Below are 20,663 nucleotides of genomic sequence, written 5' to 3'. Positions count from 1 at the left end.
AGCAGATCATGAGACCTCTCAGTCTTCATAATCACATGAGCCAATTCCCTATAAAAATGCCTGTATAATTGGTTCTGTTTCCCTGGAGAACCCTGACCAGTACATCTACGGATGGGCTAATTCCTCATACTTATCCTGTAACAAGGGAAAGTGGGCTGTCAACTACTGCTTGCATACTTGTCAGGTTCAGCACCACCTTGAACCCAACACACTTTTCTGTGGGATGAAAGGGGGAATCAGGGCTCTCATGACTACTTTTTTCTTCCTTCAGCCTATTTAAGCTTCCCTAATAAAGCCTGTTTTTAATGCATACCATGGGAAGTTGTGAACTTTGTCCCAAATCCTAGTGTATCACTGGTGGGGACCCAGAAGTGATCTACCTTGCCAAAACAACCTGCTAGCCTGTCACGTAAAGTTTTTGACCAACCTGTCTCTCTAGTTTCTTCTTCCACCGGTCTTTCCAGTTAATCTTTTATGCATACTGAGATCCTTAGCCTTTTAAGGCACTGCCTTGTGGTTCACTACCTCTATGCTCAGTAAGCCCTTATCCGCTCCTGTCTCTTCCTGTGGGGATCCTGTCTGCCTTCCACCATCTATTTTAAAGGCCATCTTGGAAAGCTTCCCTTCAAGACCAATTCGATTAAGGTTTCTTCCCTCGATGTTCTTTTCCAAACCATCCTTATGGCACCTAACACACAGTGCCTTGGGCTGTGAACATTTAGATACACTTTTTTTTTTTTTATCCCTTTCTCCTTCAGAAATAAGACCGCTGTTACTCATTGTCATATGTCCCGTGGTTGGCACGTACTGCTCTGCTTGAAGTCCTCAATAAATGTGTGGTGAAATAGGACTTCTGTGTCGTAGCATATGTGAAGAAAAGGTGGTCCATTGAAATGTCAGGGGCTTTCAAAAGGAACACAAAGGTTTTCTTGGATTTTAAAGACGATACAAACCAATGATTTACCGAATGCAAACTACAGCTACCTCCTTTCTCTGCCATTCTGACTCACTGGAGATTATCCTCCAGGCCTGAATATCTGGCAAGTACTCTGAATTGAGTTTTTTGTTGTTATTATTGCTTTTCTAAGATACACACAGTGAATAGCCCTGATATTTTTATTTAATTGTGTTTGGCCCTTCAGTTACTCTTAAATTAAGCAGTTTGGTTAGGCATTGGGACCTCATTTCCTAGCCAGCCTGTTTATCTACAAACCAGCTCTTTTCTGTATGTAGGCCACCACACCTATTTTACTGTTTTACTTTTTTATAGTAAAATATATTTTAAATATGAGTGAATACTTGAAAAGAAGTCTGAGTGATAAAATATCTCTCATCTTATGTAAAATAGGACTGTGTCAACCGGGTGTAAAATGTCTGGATTTAACGTCAAAACAATCTCAGTATTTGACGTAAGCCATACATCTGCCAAGTATTTGCCTTTTTCTCCCACAAGATGTTTGGTATCCTTCAGAATAAATTTTTAGATTTATGATATTTGGACTGATTTATTCTGGCCTAAAATAGGGATAAATGGAAAGCAAAGCTGTCTATATCCATATTCTGACTAACAGCTAGTTTTTTTGACCAAATTCAATTGGACATAAAGTGACTAAAAATGCCACTTCCAGTCAAGAGTAACAGGGAGTGGCTTTACCTTCTGCACGCACTGGATGTGTATGTTCCCCCCCCCCCCAAAGTCCTATGGTTAAGCCCACCCCTCAAGATGATGTTAGTGGGAGGTAGGACCTTTGGGAGGCCGTTAGGTTCAGGTGAGGTTGTGAGATCTAGAGCCCCCATGATGGGGTTAGTGTACTTAGAAGAAAAGGAAGAATCACCAGCACTCTCTATCTCTCCGCTACGTGAGGACGCAGCAAGAAGGCAGCAGCCATCAACAAGCCAGAAAGAATATCCTCATTGAGAACCCAATCCTCTAGCTCCTTGATCTTGAACTTCGCATCCAGAACTGTGAGAAATAATTATCATTTGTTTAAGCCATGCAGTCTGTGGTATTTTTGTTATGGCAGCCTGAGTTGATTAAGATACCTTCCTGTCTTAACCAATTAAAAAAACAAGAAAAAACAGGCAAAACAATAGTTTTCAGATTGAACAACAGAATATGCATAACAATGATCCCCGAGAGAAGGTCCAAAGATGATGAACCCTTACGATTGTTCCAGCCTACTGACTAAAGAAAATTTTCAGCCAATGATTTAAGGAAGGGAGCCATAAATGGAGCCTGATGGTCTTTCTGTGTTGAGGGAAACACATTCGGATTTCAGAGAGACCAAGGAAACTAGAATCTGTGGGGCAGAATACCAGAGACAAAATAGCTTCATAAAGAGTTTCAAAGATCTTCAGAGACTTGTCCTTGGGCCTTTCACTGAGTATTGATCAGTGTACATTAACAAACAACAAATGCCTAACAAGGAACCATCAAAAAGAAATAGGAAGAATAATATTTGGAGTTCACACAGGGTCAGGAGCAGTTCCACCTGCCTAAATGGAAATATTTCCTAGTTTATGTGCATCAAGTGGAGTCTTCAAAAGGGAATTATCTTAGAAATAGGATAAATTAGGCCCCAAATAAAGACGTTCTATCCTCAATTAATGAATTGTAAAATTAAATCTCAAAAGGCTAAAACAAGTGATTTAACTGCATCCCAGAACAAAGCTCTAAAATATTTAAGGATATACCACACACACACACACACACACACACACACACACACACACCCAGCCTCCACCAACATAAAATTCACAACGTCTGGCATATACTGATAATGTCACATATACCTAACATACCTAATTCGTTGAGGAAGGAAGAAACATACTGTTGACTGAATGAAGAGAATGACTTGTAAGCTGTCCTTTTCTAACCTTTCATTTAGTGAGAAGGATACAGTGAGAGAAGACTAAGCTAGGTTTACCCCCCTCTACTGTCTCTTATAGTCTGTGGGCTCCAATGCGCAGCATCTATTGTCTTAGCCTTGATTTGACATTGAAGAACACTAACATTTACTTCTTTGTCACTATCTCTGAATACTTTACGGAGAAGAAAAATATATATCACTGGTTGGATTTTAATGAAAGGTAGGAAAACAGTTGCCCCTCCATTTATGTCACCAATAAAATGTGTTTAAAAAATTCCCTATAAATAGGATTTTTCTGAATTTCTAAATAACAAATAAATAAGATCTATTTCTTATTCTCTTATTTTAAAAACAATAAAATACAACAACTCACCATGTTACAGCATTGAGTCTAAACCTTCCAAAGGCATTTAGCATGCTGGGAAGGAACTAGCAAATGATTTGGAGTCAGAACGTCCGGAGTTGGTTCTGCTATTTATTAGTCCTATGACTTGGCCAATTTATTTAAACTCCCTGAGTTCCAATATATACTTTTATAAAATGGAGATAGTGACACCTCAGAGGGTTATTGTACAGATTAAATGAGGTCATGAAAATGAAGAATCTCTCTCACTCAGCTCTTGGCACTCACTAGGTGATCAACAAATGTTATTCCTCTTTCCTTCCCTTCCTTTATCATTCTTGCCCAAATATCTTAGTATAATTTAAAATTGTAATCCAGTGATGAGCAGATTCATAGCTTTACTCAATATTTGGAAAAATAAATTTGGTTACTTCCTGATCAAGATGACGGCCTGAGACACATGCATGCCAAAATGTCATTAAAATTGGAGTACGAAAGTACAAAATGGAATAACTCCTTAACAGAATGGGAGAATGCCTCCACAAATCAGACGTTTGGGGAAAGTGAATGGGATCACATTGACATATAAGCCAGAATACAAGAAAAAGCCCAAAGAAGGCAGCATTAGGAATATAGGCTGTGTTGCCTGGTAGAACTCTGGCAAAGCTTCAGGCTCCGAATAATCAGGCAGGGAGAGCAGGAAGAGCTATAGGGTAATAATTTGAATAATTTATTTTGAAATTGTCTATATAAAAGCTTAGTCAATTGACTTCTTTCAACTCAAATACACCTACATTCTCCAAGAATCAGAAAGCAGTGCAGTTTGCCTCCCTAGCTAAACGTGGAAATAGTTTTCCAAAAATTTTGAACAACCTATCCATATAAGGTTAGGATTCCTGACACAGGTATGAGTGCCTAAGAATAAAGCACTCCTCTTCCAATAGAGGGGAAGGGCAGTTTGTCTATCTAACCCCCACCTGTGCACCCTAAAAGGACATTTGAAAGCAGCTTGTCCTGCCCAGGTGCCCAGAACTTGTAGACATGTGGTCAGCTCTTCAAATCAAGGAGGGTTTTTGGTTTGTATGTTTTTGGTTTGGTAGTCAGATTGTCAGAAGCAGCTTAGGTCAACTACCCAACTATCTGCAGTCATCCACTGCACTAATTACTTCTAAGTATGATAGAACGTGGAAGACAACTGGGCATTTCAGGAAAAGAAATGGCTTGATATAGGAGTGCCAAAATGAATATACAGAACGACTGAGCCAGAGGAAAAGGTGAAGTAACGTTCTTTAAATTCCAATTTTTATTTTTAAAGGGTATTGAGAAGATAATCAGCTTCATTATAAGAGAACCGCTAGGGGAAAAAAGAGCACTGAGAGAACACAGAAAGTGCCTGAGCTAAAAAGAACTGGCAAAAAGGTGAGAAATGAAGAAATCACATAAAACCTACAGCCAGTAGGCTCTTTATCGTATGACTTGGACAATTTATTTAGACAACAATTTATTTAATTTCCAGTTAAGTTGAGAGTTAAAACTATGGGAGGAAAATCAAAGATACGAAATTAGAAGATCTGTATTTAATAAGAATCTAGTACTATGATTTAGAAGCTGGAAGATTTCAGCACAGATTGAAAAGTTAATTGAGGAAGAAGGAAAATTAATTAAGGTATAAATTACTTAATGAAGAGAAGAAAATTTACTGGAACTAGAGAAAAATAGAAGAATTTAACTGAAGTATGAATAAGACAGAGTTGAAATCTGGACACATGCTTATGAAATTTCACACCACTGAAAACAGAAGATCCTAAATGTCCTTGAGAGAATAAGATAAAATACCTCAATAGTAAATAAACTGCAATTAAATTGGTATCAAAACTTTTATCAAGAGCACTAGATGCTAGAATAGTAATTCAAAATTATGGAGAGATAAAATCCCAACCACACACATCAAGCCTCTATCAGTCAGAGTGGGCTACGTAATGCTGAGGTAACAACTGATGCCACATGCTTCATTTGCATGACCTGGGCCTCTTTCTGGTTATGGCTGTTCGAGGGACAGAGGAAAAGAGTGTATCCAAAGGAATGACTGAAAGAAGATAAGTGGCCTTTTTCATAAAATAAAATGACTTAAAAACTGGAAGATTTCAATTACATCATAAAGAAATCATGGTTTCTTCTACTCAAGAGAATAGAGATGTGAGTAGAAACCATCAGACGACAAAGAGCTGCATGAGAAGGTCATGCTTGAAGTATAAAGCAAAGAAAAATGGGGCATGCTTTGAACAACTGATGTAAAAATTTAAAAGATAATTATTTTGACTGATGCAGGGCACATTCTCTTTTAATTGGCATATTCTATATGATGTCAAATTTTGTTTCTATGGGTTCAAGTGTACTACTTGGTTTTAAAAAGAGTAGCATTTGGATAATGAAAATATTGATACTACTTATTGGCATTCAGATTTTTAGAATCTCAAACTATTTAGATATCTAAATTAATTATGGTTTTATACTCTAAAGTAAATTTCATAAGTCGGTAAGTTTCCTAAACTGAAAAATCAAGCAATTGACTCATATCCATATTATTAAAATATTGTTGACCAACAGAAATCTAAAGACATGAATAGTTAAACGTGGTTACCTGTGAAATAATTGGAACTGGCAATGGCATAATAACATTTTACATTGCATTTAACACCATATGTGCACACATTATTTTTATAATGAAAATCTGACCAAATTAGATCAAATTCAGGTAATTTTAAAGTAGAAAGTGCCTATAAGCTATCATAATATTTACTTGGCAAAGTTATTTGAGGAATAAATAAGATAACAAATTCAGGAATGATTAGCACATAGGAGATTCACATCCACAGAATTCTGTTGTCTGTCATTTATTCATAATTTATTAATGTCTCATTCCACATAGAGCCCAGTTTCATTCCTTTACTACAATAAGATTTATCTCCTCCCAGGCCTTAGACGAAACCATATGCCTTTTGACCACCATGTCTTTGTTCTATTTTTAAAAAAACACAATTGTTTTAAAAAGTTGATGACCTACATAACTAGAATATTCTTACCAAATACTCTTTCATCTAACCATGTGATAATTTTTGGAGAACCCATTATGTGCCAGGCATCATTCATTCTAGGCGTTAGTGATGGCGCCCATTCCTATAGATACGCTGCCTACAAGGAGCGTACAGGCCTGAATCAGGAAGAGGGCAATTTCAGGACATTGTGGTTAACCTCTTGGACCAAGGTAAGTGATGAAAATATTTTCATAACACAAAAAAGAGTTCCTTAATGCAGCCAAGCAAGGTCTGAGAGATGTCCCAGAGTAAGTGATGTTTGACTTGTTCTTGAATTGCTAAAAACTGGTCATCAAAATAGGGTGTAGAATTAGGAATAGCTTTCTAGGCAGAGGGAGTAGCAAGCGTAAGTCATGGAAGCGTCAGACCAGATGGGGTTTGGGGTCACATTAAGTGGTCTCTGAGCCTGGTCTAGCAGCTTCATGTGAAGGAATGGATGAGGTTTAAGCCAGAGGTGGAAATAACTCAATCGTGGCAGGTTTATTTTGGAAAGTTATTCTGGAGCTGCCGCTTCTTGAAATAGCAACTGGATCATACAGATCAGAGACATCACTCCCTCCTCAAACCTTTCGATGCCACATACTCAGGGTCTTTATCAGTTTGTCTTCCACTCATCAAATATGTCATATGCTTCACTTTTCCTCAGCAAGACTCTACATTTCAGGAGGCAGAGACTGTGATTCATTTGTTTCCACAGTAAATGGTGATATTGTTCTTGGTATACAGTGGCATTAAATAAGAATTATTGCATTAAAATGTTTAGGGATGTATTTATTAAATACAATGTCATAGATGTGTGATAGTCTACTTCGTAGGCTATCAGCTAAATGGATAAACATAATGTTATTGTAGATATATTTATTTCTTTCACATGAATTTTGACACATTTGATTTTAGAATATTTCTCTTTTGGTGGGTTGCTGAAATTGAGTGAGAAATACAAGTGAAATCCTACACTACTTTCTCAATTTGGTTTTACATTCAAGACTTTCCCTAAATTTAAAATGGAAATGATTTCATCAGCATATGCTTACATATTCAAGACTAACATCACCGTAAAAGGAGTGTTAAAAATAGCTTTTTGTTCTCTTGTCAGTCCAAACTGCCAAAGTATTGTGGCATTTTGAGCAAAGCCTAAATCTTCATTTTCAAATGAGAGCTTGATTTGTCTTCTAAATTCTAGGCTATGTATCAGCCAGACACCTCATTAAAGCCTAGGTTTATTAAAATAGAGGAAGCGGCAACTCCTGGCATTGCTTTTATAATGTGCACTATCTATAACAAGCCCAACAAATAGAACCTGAACGGCTGTAGAGTAAGGAAATAACTAATTAGTAAGATGCATTATAATGAAATAAAAGGAGTTAGAAAATGCAGCCCAGATAATATAAGGCCAGAATATTTTATTTAATGTCACAAAGGGACTCTAGGAAAATATCATACTGATCCCGAATAATGTAAAGCATTAAGTTCCTCATGGCTGAGCATGTAATAAATGATTTCATCACTTTTCCTTTTGATTTATTTGTTAATGTCATGGTAAATGAAATTCTGGCTTACTTATTATGCAAAATAGCTTTCCTTTATGTCCCCATCCCACTATCCAGACCATGTGTCTGGACATAAATTCTCAATAAACATTGTTTGGTTAGAATTGGGCTTCTAGATTCATCACCATTTCCTGAAACAAAAGACAGGAGAGTCAAGTCAGAATAAATCCTTTCATATGTTCGTTTTGTTTGCTTTTGTTTAACTTAGCTCCCTGCTGTAACCTTACCCTTCGCAGGGCTGCTCTGCACCCACATCTGTTACCTTGCCCTAGTGACACGTCATGTTCATACGGTTTCCTGAATTAAATTACAGTATGCCTCTGACTACCCCCACTACAAAACTCTTCCTTCTCAATGTTCTCTGAAGGAATCACCTAACTAATTACTTATTGCAGTTATAAATTTGTGGTCACCAACCTTCGCCAGACTGTCACTTCTGTGCTTCTTTATTCTACTCTGTCCCACTTTCTTTAATCCTGGTGTGCTGATGCCTTGTCAGAACTCACATTCTTTTGATTATCTTCTTTCTTTTTGGTACCTTTAACCTTTCCTTCTCTGCCAGCTTCACATGCTAGCTTTTCATTACACTTCACACTTCCCTGTTAAAGACAAACAAACACACTTACCCTATTTTCACTGCTAGCTGCTACACGCTGTGCTCCCCTTCATAACCAACGCTTCTTAAAAGAATTTTCTACGCTGTCTTCAGTTATTCAACTTTTGCGTATGCGTCACCCCCTGGCAAACTAGCTCACCATGCCCGTGCAGAGACTGCTTTGCAACGTCACCAGTAACTCCCTTGTCACATAATTTCATCAGACTCTGCGGTTCTCTCTAGCTTTAACCCTTGTAAACAGCATCTTACTCCTTGACACCGCAGGACAGTTAACAGAGCAGGTCTGACTGCTTATCCTTAGGTCTGCTTGCTCGTAAGGCTGGCCCAGTGATGAATCATTAAATTCTATAGCTGAAACTAATATTGCCCTACTGGAATTTAAATTAAAACGTGCAAAAACAAACAAACAAAACAAGGTTGGCCCCGAAGAGGCAGGCATCTGGGAACTTGGATTTCAGGAGGGTTTCTGCCATTCCCAGAACTGGCAAGAGCGGCCCCCATACCTAGACGGCACGCACACAAAATAGGGTTTATTCTGAACACCTGCTTTCCTTCAGCAAGTCTGGAATTTTGATGCGTGCCAGACAGAGGTGACCACGTGACTAGCCCCCCATGAAAACTCTGGCCAGCTGAGTCTCTAATGAGCTTCCCTGGCAATGTTTTACTTATGTTGTTAGAACTTGATCCCAGAAGAATTAAGTATGTCCTGTGTGACTTTCCCTGGGAAAGGACACTTAGAAGCTTGTGCCTGCTTTCCTCTGAACTTTGCTTATGTGCCTTCTCCCTTTGCTGACTTAACTCTGTCCCCTTTCACCGCGTTAAATCACCCAGGAGTACAATTATATGCTAAATCCTATAGATCTCCCAGAGAATTCTTGAACCTAGGGGTGGTCTTGGGGACTCCAATGCAGACACCCATTCCTTCAAAAAAAAAAAAAAAAAAACACTTTCTGAACCTCAGGCAACACACTTTCCTGCCTTTGTATATCTTTCTTAATTTATTTTTTTAGATTCCCTTTGTTCTCCCCATCTATGTAATATTAACGTACAATGGGCTTTTTCTCTTGGTGATATTTCAGTCATTATAGTATTATCTGTAACAGTTTTCATGCCAGTAATTCCCAAATGTGTATCTTCTCTCCAAGTCTCCCTTCTGAGTTTCAGATTCTTGTATCTAATTGTCAATATGTCCACTTCAGTGGCTCACGATTTCTCAAATCTAGCAGTACTAGCACCATACTCTTGCTTCACCCTTCAAATCTTTCCTCCCCAAGATTTTCTTACCTCTGTACTGGCACCACAACCAAACCACCCGCTAATTCTAATGTTCCTACCTCTGAACATTTCTTGAGTTCATCTACTTTTCTCTAACACACTAGCGTTATTTGCTCTAATGCACAATCTCAATCCGAGCATACTTTGTGTCTTTCCGTTTCTATAATCTTGTTATGGACTGAAACGTGTCCTCTCAAATTTGTATGTTGAAGGCCTAACCCCCAGTGTTAACTGTATTTAGAGATGGGGCAATTAAAGAGGTTAATTAAGGTTAAATGAGGTAATAAGGGTGGAGCCCTAATCCAATAAGATTAGTGTCCTTACAAGAAGGGAAAAAGATACCAAATCTCAATCTCTGCATTCGCACAGAGAGAAGGTAGCCATGTGCAAGTGAGGAAGAAAGCTCTGACCAGAACGCAACCCTGCTGACACCTTGCTCTTGGACTTCCAGCCTCTACAACTGTCAGAAAATAGGTGTCTGCTCTTTAGGTCACCCAGTCCATGGTATCTTGTTATGGCAACCCACGCTAATTATTACAAATCCATTCTCCATACAGCAATTAGAATAAAATTTAAAAACCTAAAGCATAAAGATAATATGGCAGGTCATATTACTTTCTGTTTCTTATTGCTATTCAAATGAAATACAAACTCATTACTGGTGCCTACCAAGCCATGTATGGTAAATGTTCAACTTCATTTTGAATCATTCTGCCCTTCCTTTTATATCCCGGTGACAGTGGCTCTCTTCCATCTCCTCAGATGTCTCAAGATACGTCTACCCCGGGACCTTTACATACACTGCTCCTTGCCTAGAATCTTCATCCCATTCTTTACATGGCTTCCTTCTTAACCCTCCATTATCAGCACAAATTATACTTCCTCAGAGATATCTCTCATACCATCTTATCTGGGAGGGTTAACTCCTATTATCCTCTATCACTGCAAGGAGGTTATTTCCCTCACTGTAGTAGTAATAAGCTGTATCATATATTTGTTTATTTACTTGTGTATTGTCCATTCCTCCCTCTTCTGTGTAAGTTTCACAAAGACGGGAACTATGTCTATTCTTTAATACAATGCTTAGTCCTGCCAAAATGTCTGTCACATAATAGACAACAAGTATTTGTTAAATAGATAGATAGATAGATAGATAGATAGATAGATAGAAGGGTGGATGGTTGGATAACTGTCTGAAAGAAATTTCAAATGCCAAATTTAAATTCTTTAAAGTAATCTATAAGATTCTCCATGATCTTGAGTCCTGATGATTAGTCAATGGGCAGCTGAGCACAAAAAAGAAAAAAACAAAAAAACAAAAAACAAAACAAAACCCAAAAAAAGTTGGTGTTAGGAATTTGACTCTCCTAATTTAGAGAGCATTGATCTGATCCTAGAGACATTAACTGGTTCAATATTTTTTGGGTAACTACTTATAGTGGTTACTAGCTTGGCCTGTCTCCAGTCTCCTATCACCCCACCACTGTGTGCAAACTCTAATGAGCACATTGTACTTCCACCAAGGGTCAACGTTCTCTTTCTCTTGCCTTATCCTTCACACACACTGTTCTTGCTGCCAAAAACACTCTCTATAACCGCTTTCATTTGGATAATCCCATTCATCACTATGGTCTTAGCTTAAAGGAAGGAAGGAAGGACTTCTATGCCTCTCAATCAGGCCCTCCAGCTGCAACTTCACCTAGGTCCCCAAACTTCTCACACTTCTCTCTCCTCACAATATCATTATACTTGTCTCGACTCTTCCTTCCCATTAGACTAGCAGCCGCATGACATTAGGGACCATGACACACTTGTACACCATTGTGTCTCTAGAAACTAGCAGAGTGGCTAGCAACAAACACCTATAAGATTAGACTGGTATTCTATAAGTTAGCAAGGTCAGATTCCAACTCCAGGGCTTTCTTTCTTTCTTTTTTTAATTATTTTATGTTAGTCACCATACAGTACATCCCCAGTTTCCGATGTAAAGTTCGATGATTCATTAGTTGCGTATAACACCCAGTGCACCATGCAATACGTGCCCTCCTTACTACCCATCACCGGTCTATCCCATTCCCCCATCCCCCTCCCCTCTGAAGCCCTCAGTTTGTTTCTCAGAGTCCATAGTCTCTCATGCTTAATTCCCCCTTCTGATTACCCCCCTTTCTTTATCCCTTTCTTCCCCTACCGATCTTCCTAGTTCTTATGTTCCATAGATGAGAGAAACCATATGATAATTGTCTTTCTCTGCTTGACTTATTTCACTTAGCATTATCTCCTCCAGTGCCGTCCATGTTGCAGCAAATGTTGAGAAATCGTTCTTTTTGATAGCTGAGCAATATTCCATCGTATATATGGACCACAACTTCTTAATCCAGTGCTTTCTGACTCAACCATCTACCAACTGGTGGTTGTTAATATGAAGATTCTATTTACTAAATTTAACTCCTGAACTAAAAGATTTTAAAATTGTGCCTTAAATAATGTGTCACAATGTTTTCACAGGAGCAGTCTTTATACCAAGGTACTTGACTTTCTACTCTTCATGCAATTCTTCCTTTAGTCAATGGTTCTACTTCAGAAGAAATCATTATCCAGAAACAAGAGTTTTTATGAATGTTTAAATGAGTAAAAAATAGAATAATTCCCATTTTGCTGAGTGGCTTTAATTTCTTGGCTCCTTAAAGAGGATTTAATTAAGCCCAGTGCTTTCCTGAGAAAGCAGGCTTCTATAAGCTCTGGATTTCTCCACAGGATTGCAGTATTAAATAAGACTAGTTGTTACCCCCATCCTAGGACTAGAATTTTGCTAGTAAACAAAGGTTGCACTGAGACTGGCTGATGGAAAACAAGAGTATACACTCCAGAGGCAGAGAGACCTTAGTTACTGGGTACTTGTGGACTAGGACAACCTGCTAGACATTCATTGATTTATTGGGTGCATTGGGCAAGTTGACCAAGTTGTGTACATTAGACTATTTACTGACCTGAATTACATTCTTGAGTCTGATGATGACACACATTTCTCATTCTTTACTCCAGCTTTCCTTTCCTCTACCCTTTTATCTCCACCTGTCTTGCATGCCTTTCAGGGTCCCTCCTTGGACATAGAAACTTGAGTACACTGTAGCAACTCTGCCTTATTTATCTCCTAAAGTTATTCTTCTAATACCTTTTTTTTGAGCTTCATTATCTCATGTGGGGTTGAGTCATTTTTGTATTCTGACTAGAAGATGATTTGTCAGCTCACCTTATTTATCTTTGTAATTGGTTAAATGTTGCAAGGGAGAATACCATACCCCAAAGCAGCTGAAACAAACTAACAAACTGGGACCATTTAATGGATCAGAAGCTAGAAAGGATACCTGGACTTGAGGAAGAGCTATACAAACAAATGTGTTACCTCATGGACTAACACCAGAATTCAAATCCCATTTCTTTTTTTTTTTAAATCCTTGTCTTAATAATATGTTTTCTCTAAATTTATAGAAGACACTTTCCAACAGTTCCAGAGTCATATCACCAGTTCATTAACCCCAGTGGAAAAATGGCTTCATTCTCTGAGTATCTGCATATTAAAAAAAAAAAAAAAGCTTAATGTCAGCAAATGACAAGAAAAGTAATGTCTACCTCTTGGACTAGTCACTGGTTCAGTGAGAAGGGATATAGCAGTTGGCCATACTTGGGGCATGTGCCCATTCCTATATCCTGAGGAATGTAGATTAAGAAGGGATGGTCGCCTGGAGGGAGCGGGGAAAGGCCAACAATGGGTATCCGCTGATGTGCTGTAAGAATACTGAGATAGCAAAGAGCTCCTGTGCTGACGTACCCAAAACCAAGCTGAATGGCTTACCCTCCCTTTTTCCCCAGGGCTCTCTTTTTCCTTCACCCCCATAGGACTAATGGTATCAACTATAATGACATAACTACCCAAACTATTTGAAAACTTCTAGAAAGCTATACATAATTAGGGTGTTGACCTCTTCCAAGTTTTGTTGACTTTTAGCTTTTTTTAAATTGAAATGTAGGTGACACAAAATGTTGCATTGGTTGTAGATGTACAAATAGTGATTCAACATCTCTATGTTAGGCTGTGCTCACCACAGGTGCAGCTACCATCTGTCACCATACTATGCTATTGCAGTATCATTAATTATATTCCTTATGCTGTACTTTGCATCCACGTGACTTATTTACTCCATAACTGGAAGCCTGTGCCTCCCACTCCTCTTCACCCATTTTTGTCCTGCCCTACCCCCTTCCTTCTGGCAACTAACACTTTGTTCCCTGTATTTACAGGTCTGTTTCTTCTTTTTTTATTTTTCATTTGTTTGTTATGTTTTTTAGATTCCAGTTATAAGTAAAGTTATATGGTACTTGTCTTTGCCTGACTTATTTCACTTAGCATGATACCCTTTAGGTCTGTTCATGTTCTCACAAATGGAAGATCTCATTGTTTTTAATGAAGGAGCGATATTTCATTATATATATATATACATATATATATACATATATATATATATACATATATATATACATATATATATATATACACAAACACACACACACACACACACACACACACACGCACACACACACTATACCTTCTTTATCCATTCATTGATCAACAGACACTTAGGTTGCTTCTATGTCTTGGCTACTATAAATAATGTTGCAATAAACATAGGGGTGTATATATCCTTTTGAATTAATCTTTTTATTTGCTCTGGGTAAATACCCAGTAGTGAAATTCCTGGATTGTATGGTATTTCTACTTTTAATTTTTTGAAGAAGCTCCATACTGTTTTCTACAGTGGCTATACTGTTTACATTCCCACCAACACTGCATGAGTGTTCCTTTTTCTCCACATATTTGTAAAGACTTGTTACTTCTTGTCTTTTTATACTAGCCATTCTGACAGGTGTAAGGTAATACTTCTTTGTGGTTTAAATTTCCATTTCTCTGATGATTAGTGATGTTGAGCATTTTTTCATGTATCTGTCGGTCATCTGTATGTCTGCTTCAGAAAAATGTCTGTTTAGCTTCTCTGCCCATTTTTAATCAGATTATTTGTCTTTTTCGTGTTGAGTTGTATTAACTTATTATATATTTTGGATATTCATCCCTTATCAGATATAGTACATGAAAATATACTCTCCCATTCAGTAGGTTGAATTTTGTTGTGTTGATAGTTTCCATCATTGTGCAAAAGCTGTTTATTTTGGTGTAGTTCCAGTAGTTACTTTTGCTTTTCCCATTTCTAAGGAGACATACCCATAAATAGGTTATTTTTAATAACCCATAGGTTAATAAGGCCTATATCCAAGAGATTACTGCCTATGTTTTCTTTTGGTTTTATAGTTTCAGGTTCACATTTAGGTCATTAGGTTATTAGGAGTTTATTTTTGTGCATGCTATAAGAAATTGGTCCAGTTTCATTCTTTTGAATGTAGATGTGTAGTTCTCCCAGCACCATTTATTAAAGAGACTCTCTTTTCCCCATTGTACGTTCTTGCCTCCTCTGTCATAGATTAATTTACTATAAAGAGTGGGTTTATCTCTGGAGTTTCTATTCTGTTCCATTGATCTGTGTGTCTATTTTGTGCCAGTACCATACCGTTTTGATTACTAGAAAGTTGTAGTGTAACTTCAAATCTGGTATTGTGATACCTCCAGCTTTGTTTTTTCTTTCTCAAAATTGCTTTGGCTGTTGGATTTTTTTTGAAATCCCATGCAAATTTTAGTATTACGGATTCTAGTTCTATGAAAAATACTATTGGTATTTTGATAGAGATTATATTGAATCTGTAGATTGCTTTCCGTGGTATGGGCATTTTAATTATATTAACTCTTCAAATCCATGAGCATGTCTCTTTCCACTTATTTGTGTTATCTTCAATTTTTCTATCAGTGTTTCATAGTTTTCAGAGTCTTTCATCCTCTCGATTAAGTTTATTCCTAGGTATTTTATTCTTTTTGGTGCAGTTGTAATTGGAATTATTTTCCTGATTTCTCTTTCTACTTCATTATTGGTGTATAGAAACACAACAGATTTCTGTATATTAATTTTGTATCCTGCAACATTACTGAACTCATCGATTACTTCTAATAGTTTTTGGTGATGTCTGTATGGTTTTCTCTATCCAGTATTATGTAATGTGCAAATAGTGACAGTTTTACTTCTTCCTTACCAATTTTGATGCTTTTTATTTCTTTTTCTTGTCTGATTGCTGTGACTAGAACTTGTACTATGTTGAATAAAAGTGGTGAAAGTGGACATCCTTATTTTGTTCCTGACCTTAGGGGAAAAGCTTTTAGCTTTTTGCTATTGAGTATGATGTTATCTGTGGGTTTTTCATATATGGTCTTTATTACATTGAGGTATAGTCCCTCTAAACTTTGTTTTTTAAGAGTTTTTATCATGAACAGATGTTGAATTTCGTCAAATGCTTTTCTGCATCTGTTGAAATGGTAATATGATTATTATTCCTTATCTTGTTGGTGTGGAGTATCGTGTTGATTACATTGTACATATTAAACCATACTTGCATCCCTGGAATAAATCCTACTTGATTGTGGTAAATAATCCTTTTAATGTGTTGTTGAATGTGGTTTGCTAATATTTTGTCGAGGACTTTTGGTTATATGCTCGTTAGACATATTGGCTTGTATTTTTCTTCCTTCCATCCTTCCTTCCTTCCTTCCTTCCTTCCTTCCTCTGTTTATTTGTGGTATCTTTGGTTTTGGTATCAACATATGCTGGACTCATAGAATGTATTGGGAAGGTTTCCTTCCTCTCCTATTTTCTTAAGTAGTTTGAGGAGAATAGGTATTAACTCTTCTTTAAATGTTTGGTAAAATTCACCTGTGAATCCATCTGGTCCTGGACTTTCATTTTTTGTTATTAGTTCAATATTGTTTCTAGTAATTGGTATGTTCAGGTTTTTTACTTCTTCCTGATTCACTTTTGGAAGATTGTATATTTCTAGCAATTTATTTCTTTCTCCTAGGTTGTCAAACTTGTTGGCATATAATTTTTCATAGTATTCTCTTATAACCCTTTGTATATGTTTTGTGTCAATAGTTCTCAACTTCCATTTTTTATTTTATTTATTTGGGTCCTTTTTTTTTTCTTGATGAGTTTAGCTAAAACTCTTGGGTTTTATTAGTTTTTTTTTTCCTATAGTTTTTCTAGTCTCTATATTATTTATTTCTGCTGTGATTTTTATCATTTCCTTCATTCTACTCACCTTGGGCATTGTTTGCTCTTCTTTTTCTAGTTCCTTTCGGTGTATGGCTAGATTGTTTATTTCAATTTTTTCTTTTTTTTTTTTTTTTTCTGGTATGCTTATATTGCTATATAGTCCCTCTTAAAATTGCTTTTGCCGTGTCCCAAAGATTTTGGATCTTTGTATTTGCATTTTTATTTTTCCCCATGTATTTTTTTTATTTCTTCTTTGACTCCATTGTTCACTCGTTTGTTGTTTAGAATCCTCTTGCTTAGCTTCCACATATTTGTGTTTTTTCCAGTTTTTTTTTTTCCTTGTGATTGTTTTCTAGTTTCATACCATTGTGGTCAGAAAAGCTGCATAGTATGACATATCTTTTAAAAAAATTTATTGAGGCTGTATTTTTGCTGTTCAGCTTGAGTGCTTTCCATTACTCCGTTTTCCAGATCACTGATCTGTTTTTCTGTAGCCTCTAATCTACTATTGATTCTCTCTAGTGTATTTTTCATTTCAGTTATTTATTCTTCAACTCTAATTGGTTCTTTTGTATGTTTTCTATCTCTTTGTTGAAGTGTTTACTGAATTCATCTACTCTTCTCCAGTCTGTTGAGCATCTTTATGACAATTGTTTTGAACTCTTTATCAGGTAGATTGTTTATCTCCATTTCATTTATTTTTTTATTATTTTTTATAATAATATTTTTTTATTATGTTAGTCACCATACAGTACATCCCTGGTTTTTGATGTAAAGTTCGATGATTCATTACTTGCGTATAACACCCGGTGCACCATGCAATACGTGCCCTCCTTCCATTTAATTTAGTTCTGTTTCTGTGTTTTGTCTTATTTCATTTGGAGCACTTTTGTTCAGTCCTCTCATTTTGCTTGACTTTCTGTGACTTTTATTTGTTTGATTTTTGTTCTATGGATTAGGGAAAACAGCTTTTTCTCCTAAACTTGAAGGAATGATCTTGTGGTCATCACTTGTGTAGACTGTGTGTGCCTCGTGACTTTGGCTGGCTGGCTTGAGCTGTGGCTGTCATGGGCCAACACAGAGAGAGTTCCAGCAACTCCCCACCATTTAGCTGGGTTCTAAGGCTGGTTCCTTCATATTCTAGCTACCATTTTAAACTGTGGATCTTTTTCTGTGACCCAGGGAAGACAAATTTCCTCACAATCCTGCAATACTATCTCTCCCCACTGCAGCTCACAGTGTTGGGGATAGGGGTTCCCTTTGTTACTGTGTCTCTATTTCACTTGCTGTTCTCTACATGCTTTCTATCTTTTGTTGAGCTGTTGTTCAGTAAGAGCTGAGTACTTTTTCCAGAGGAATTGCTTTATTAATAGGTGTATATTTGTAATGTCTGTGAAGGAAGTTAGCTCAGGATCTTTCCACAGTGTGATCTTGGGCCTTCTCCCCAACTATTAGCTTTTGATTGCTGTTACTTTTTCCCCCTATTTGCTATGACAAAGCCTGGCTTAGATGACTTCTGGGTTACTTTTCACCTGAGTATGTTAAGTTTCAAAATAGAATTTCTGCTATGCTGTCATAACAGAAAATTACACCACAGATACCCTTAGGCTCCAAGTAGTTCTGGAGGATTGTCACTACATGTCCCAGGAGAGGGCTGCAGACCTTGTCACCTACACCTGACTAGATATTCTGTTGCATGGTGGCTGACTTGTCTGTTACCTTGTCTTAAGTTTGAGAGATTCTCTGTATACTGGGGTCCATAGCGCATTCTCAGGTCAGACTAGAAATAGCAGGTGTTATTCCACACAGCAAGTGCACCAGACATTTATAGATATGAGATGACACAAACTGAAATCTGAGGGTCACATCAGTCAGATAGCAAATCAGAAAGCCAAGGAGATTGAGCGAAGGTATTTAAGAACATCTTCCTGCCCCTGTTTCTGACTTGCATTTATAAGATAATACATCACGTTGGACTCAATCCTTTTACCCACTTATATATCTGCATTGTTTGGTTCTTTAAGGTTGCAGGTAGGGGAGTATAAACATGTTGTATTTGGTAATGTATTTTTTCAAAGATAGAAATGTAGGATGGCAAAGAACTTTAATGTTTCATCCAGATAAATTTTGGGGGCTTCCAGTATTTCCAAGACCAGGATTATGGCAGGTTCTTATGGAAAACTAGAGAAATGTCTCAGAATTTTTCAGAAGTCACACATTGGGAGATGTATTGCCTTCTCTCTGCACCTACGAATTCATTTCCACAAGAGTGAAACTGATACTCTGGTCACCAGGCAAAAGGGCAACCCTACCAGGTGAAATTTTGCCCCAAGACATTTTAGAGGCTGCCTTTCTTTCAAACACTAATCCATGACCTAATGAGTTAAGATTAAGAGAAAATGTTTGCTATTATTCAACACATGGGTCCCAGTTATTTATGCAACTTCTTTCTTGCAAAATCAGCTGGGCTTATGGCAGGAACATGAGGGTTTGTTGTCCAGGGAACATCCTTTTCCTAATTTATAAGTCTAGTACTAATTTACAAAGGGAATAGGCCCAAGAATTTACTCACGCAAATCACTCATTCATTCACTCATTGAATATCACTTAAACATACCAGATACTGTTACGCTCCAGGAATTGAAAGATTAATAAACCAGTATCCTTAGATCAGGAGGGGCTTACAATCAATTGGAACAGACATATTTGTAAATTGTCATTATAATTTAATATAAGTGCTGTAAGGGATGTATGAATAAAATGTCAAAATACAAAAGGAATGAATTAAACTTCCTGGTGATTTCTAGAGTAACTAGAATATTCCAGCTATGTGTCTCCTGGAAGATGCAATAAGAGGAAGCGAAAGGCTATTTAGAACTATTGACTCAAAGTAAATCTTGAAATGAAGAAAGTAAGATATTCTGTAATTTAGATGAGTCCAACAATGATATATCCCGATCTAAGGATATATGTAAATTGAGAAAACTTTAAGAAGCAGAAGAAACTCTTCAAAATTACCCACGGGCACCAAGCATGTCTTGGGTGTCTTCCTGTCGATTGAGACTTGGAGACAAGAATTTGAAAGTCATGTATTTGGGAAATTACTCCAGGAAGCAGCAGTGGGAAAAGACAGGAGGGAAACCAGTAGTAGATACACATCAAGCCAGTTACCACTGTGGTCAGCTGGAGTTCAATCCTGCTTCGAAACTGAAAATCAATCTAGAATATGCCTCAGAGTTAACCCCCCAGGAGACAGAACCTGGGATGTTTATTCTTCAGCTCCAACTGTCATTATCTGGGGCCCACTCCTAGAGAAATAAATTATTACACACTCTGGCCTTTCTTTCAAGCCAAGAGAAAGCCCTTATGGAGACAGCCTCAAGTGCTTGCACTGGGACAGTTTAGGCATGGACTTGAATGTGATGCCAACGTGTTATAGGTGGAAACAATAGCATCTGCTCTAATATATTAACTAAGACTGTCCCAGGCAAACTGGGACATATGATCTCCCTGCTAACGGCCTCATATATTAGGAATACACATTTGTCCATCTCTCCTTGGGTTAAATATGAATCTGAAGAGTTCAAAACAATTAAATTTTAGGGAGGCAAAAAATCCCCAAAAAACAAAAAAATACCCTTCTGTTATTAGACTTCTATTAAGATCGTCTCCTAAGACCTTGTTCAAACAATTCCACAACTATATAAAA

General features: G+C 37.3%; 1 pseudogene; it reads right to left on the bottom strand.

The window, feature by feature from the left end:
- Positions 1-8,328: 8,328 nt before the first annotated feature.
- LOC113263361 (60S ribosomal protein L4-like) overlaps positions 8,329-20,663 on the bottom strand; it is a 123,050-nt pseudogene continuing 110,715 nt past the window's right edge.

Source organism: Ursus arctos, unplaced genomic scaffold, assembly GCF_023065955.2.
Source record: "Ursus arctos isolate Adak ecotype North America unplaced genomic scaffold, UrsArc2.0 scaffold_1, whole genome shotgun sequence".
NCBI lineage: Eukaryota > Metazoa > Chordata > Mammalia > Carnivora > Ursidae > Ursus > Ursus arctos.
Note: the sequence above shows the minus strand (reverse complement) of the source record. Positions and strands in the feature narration are given on the sequence as shown.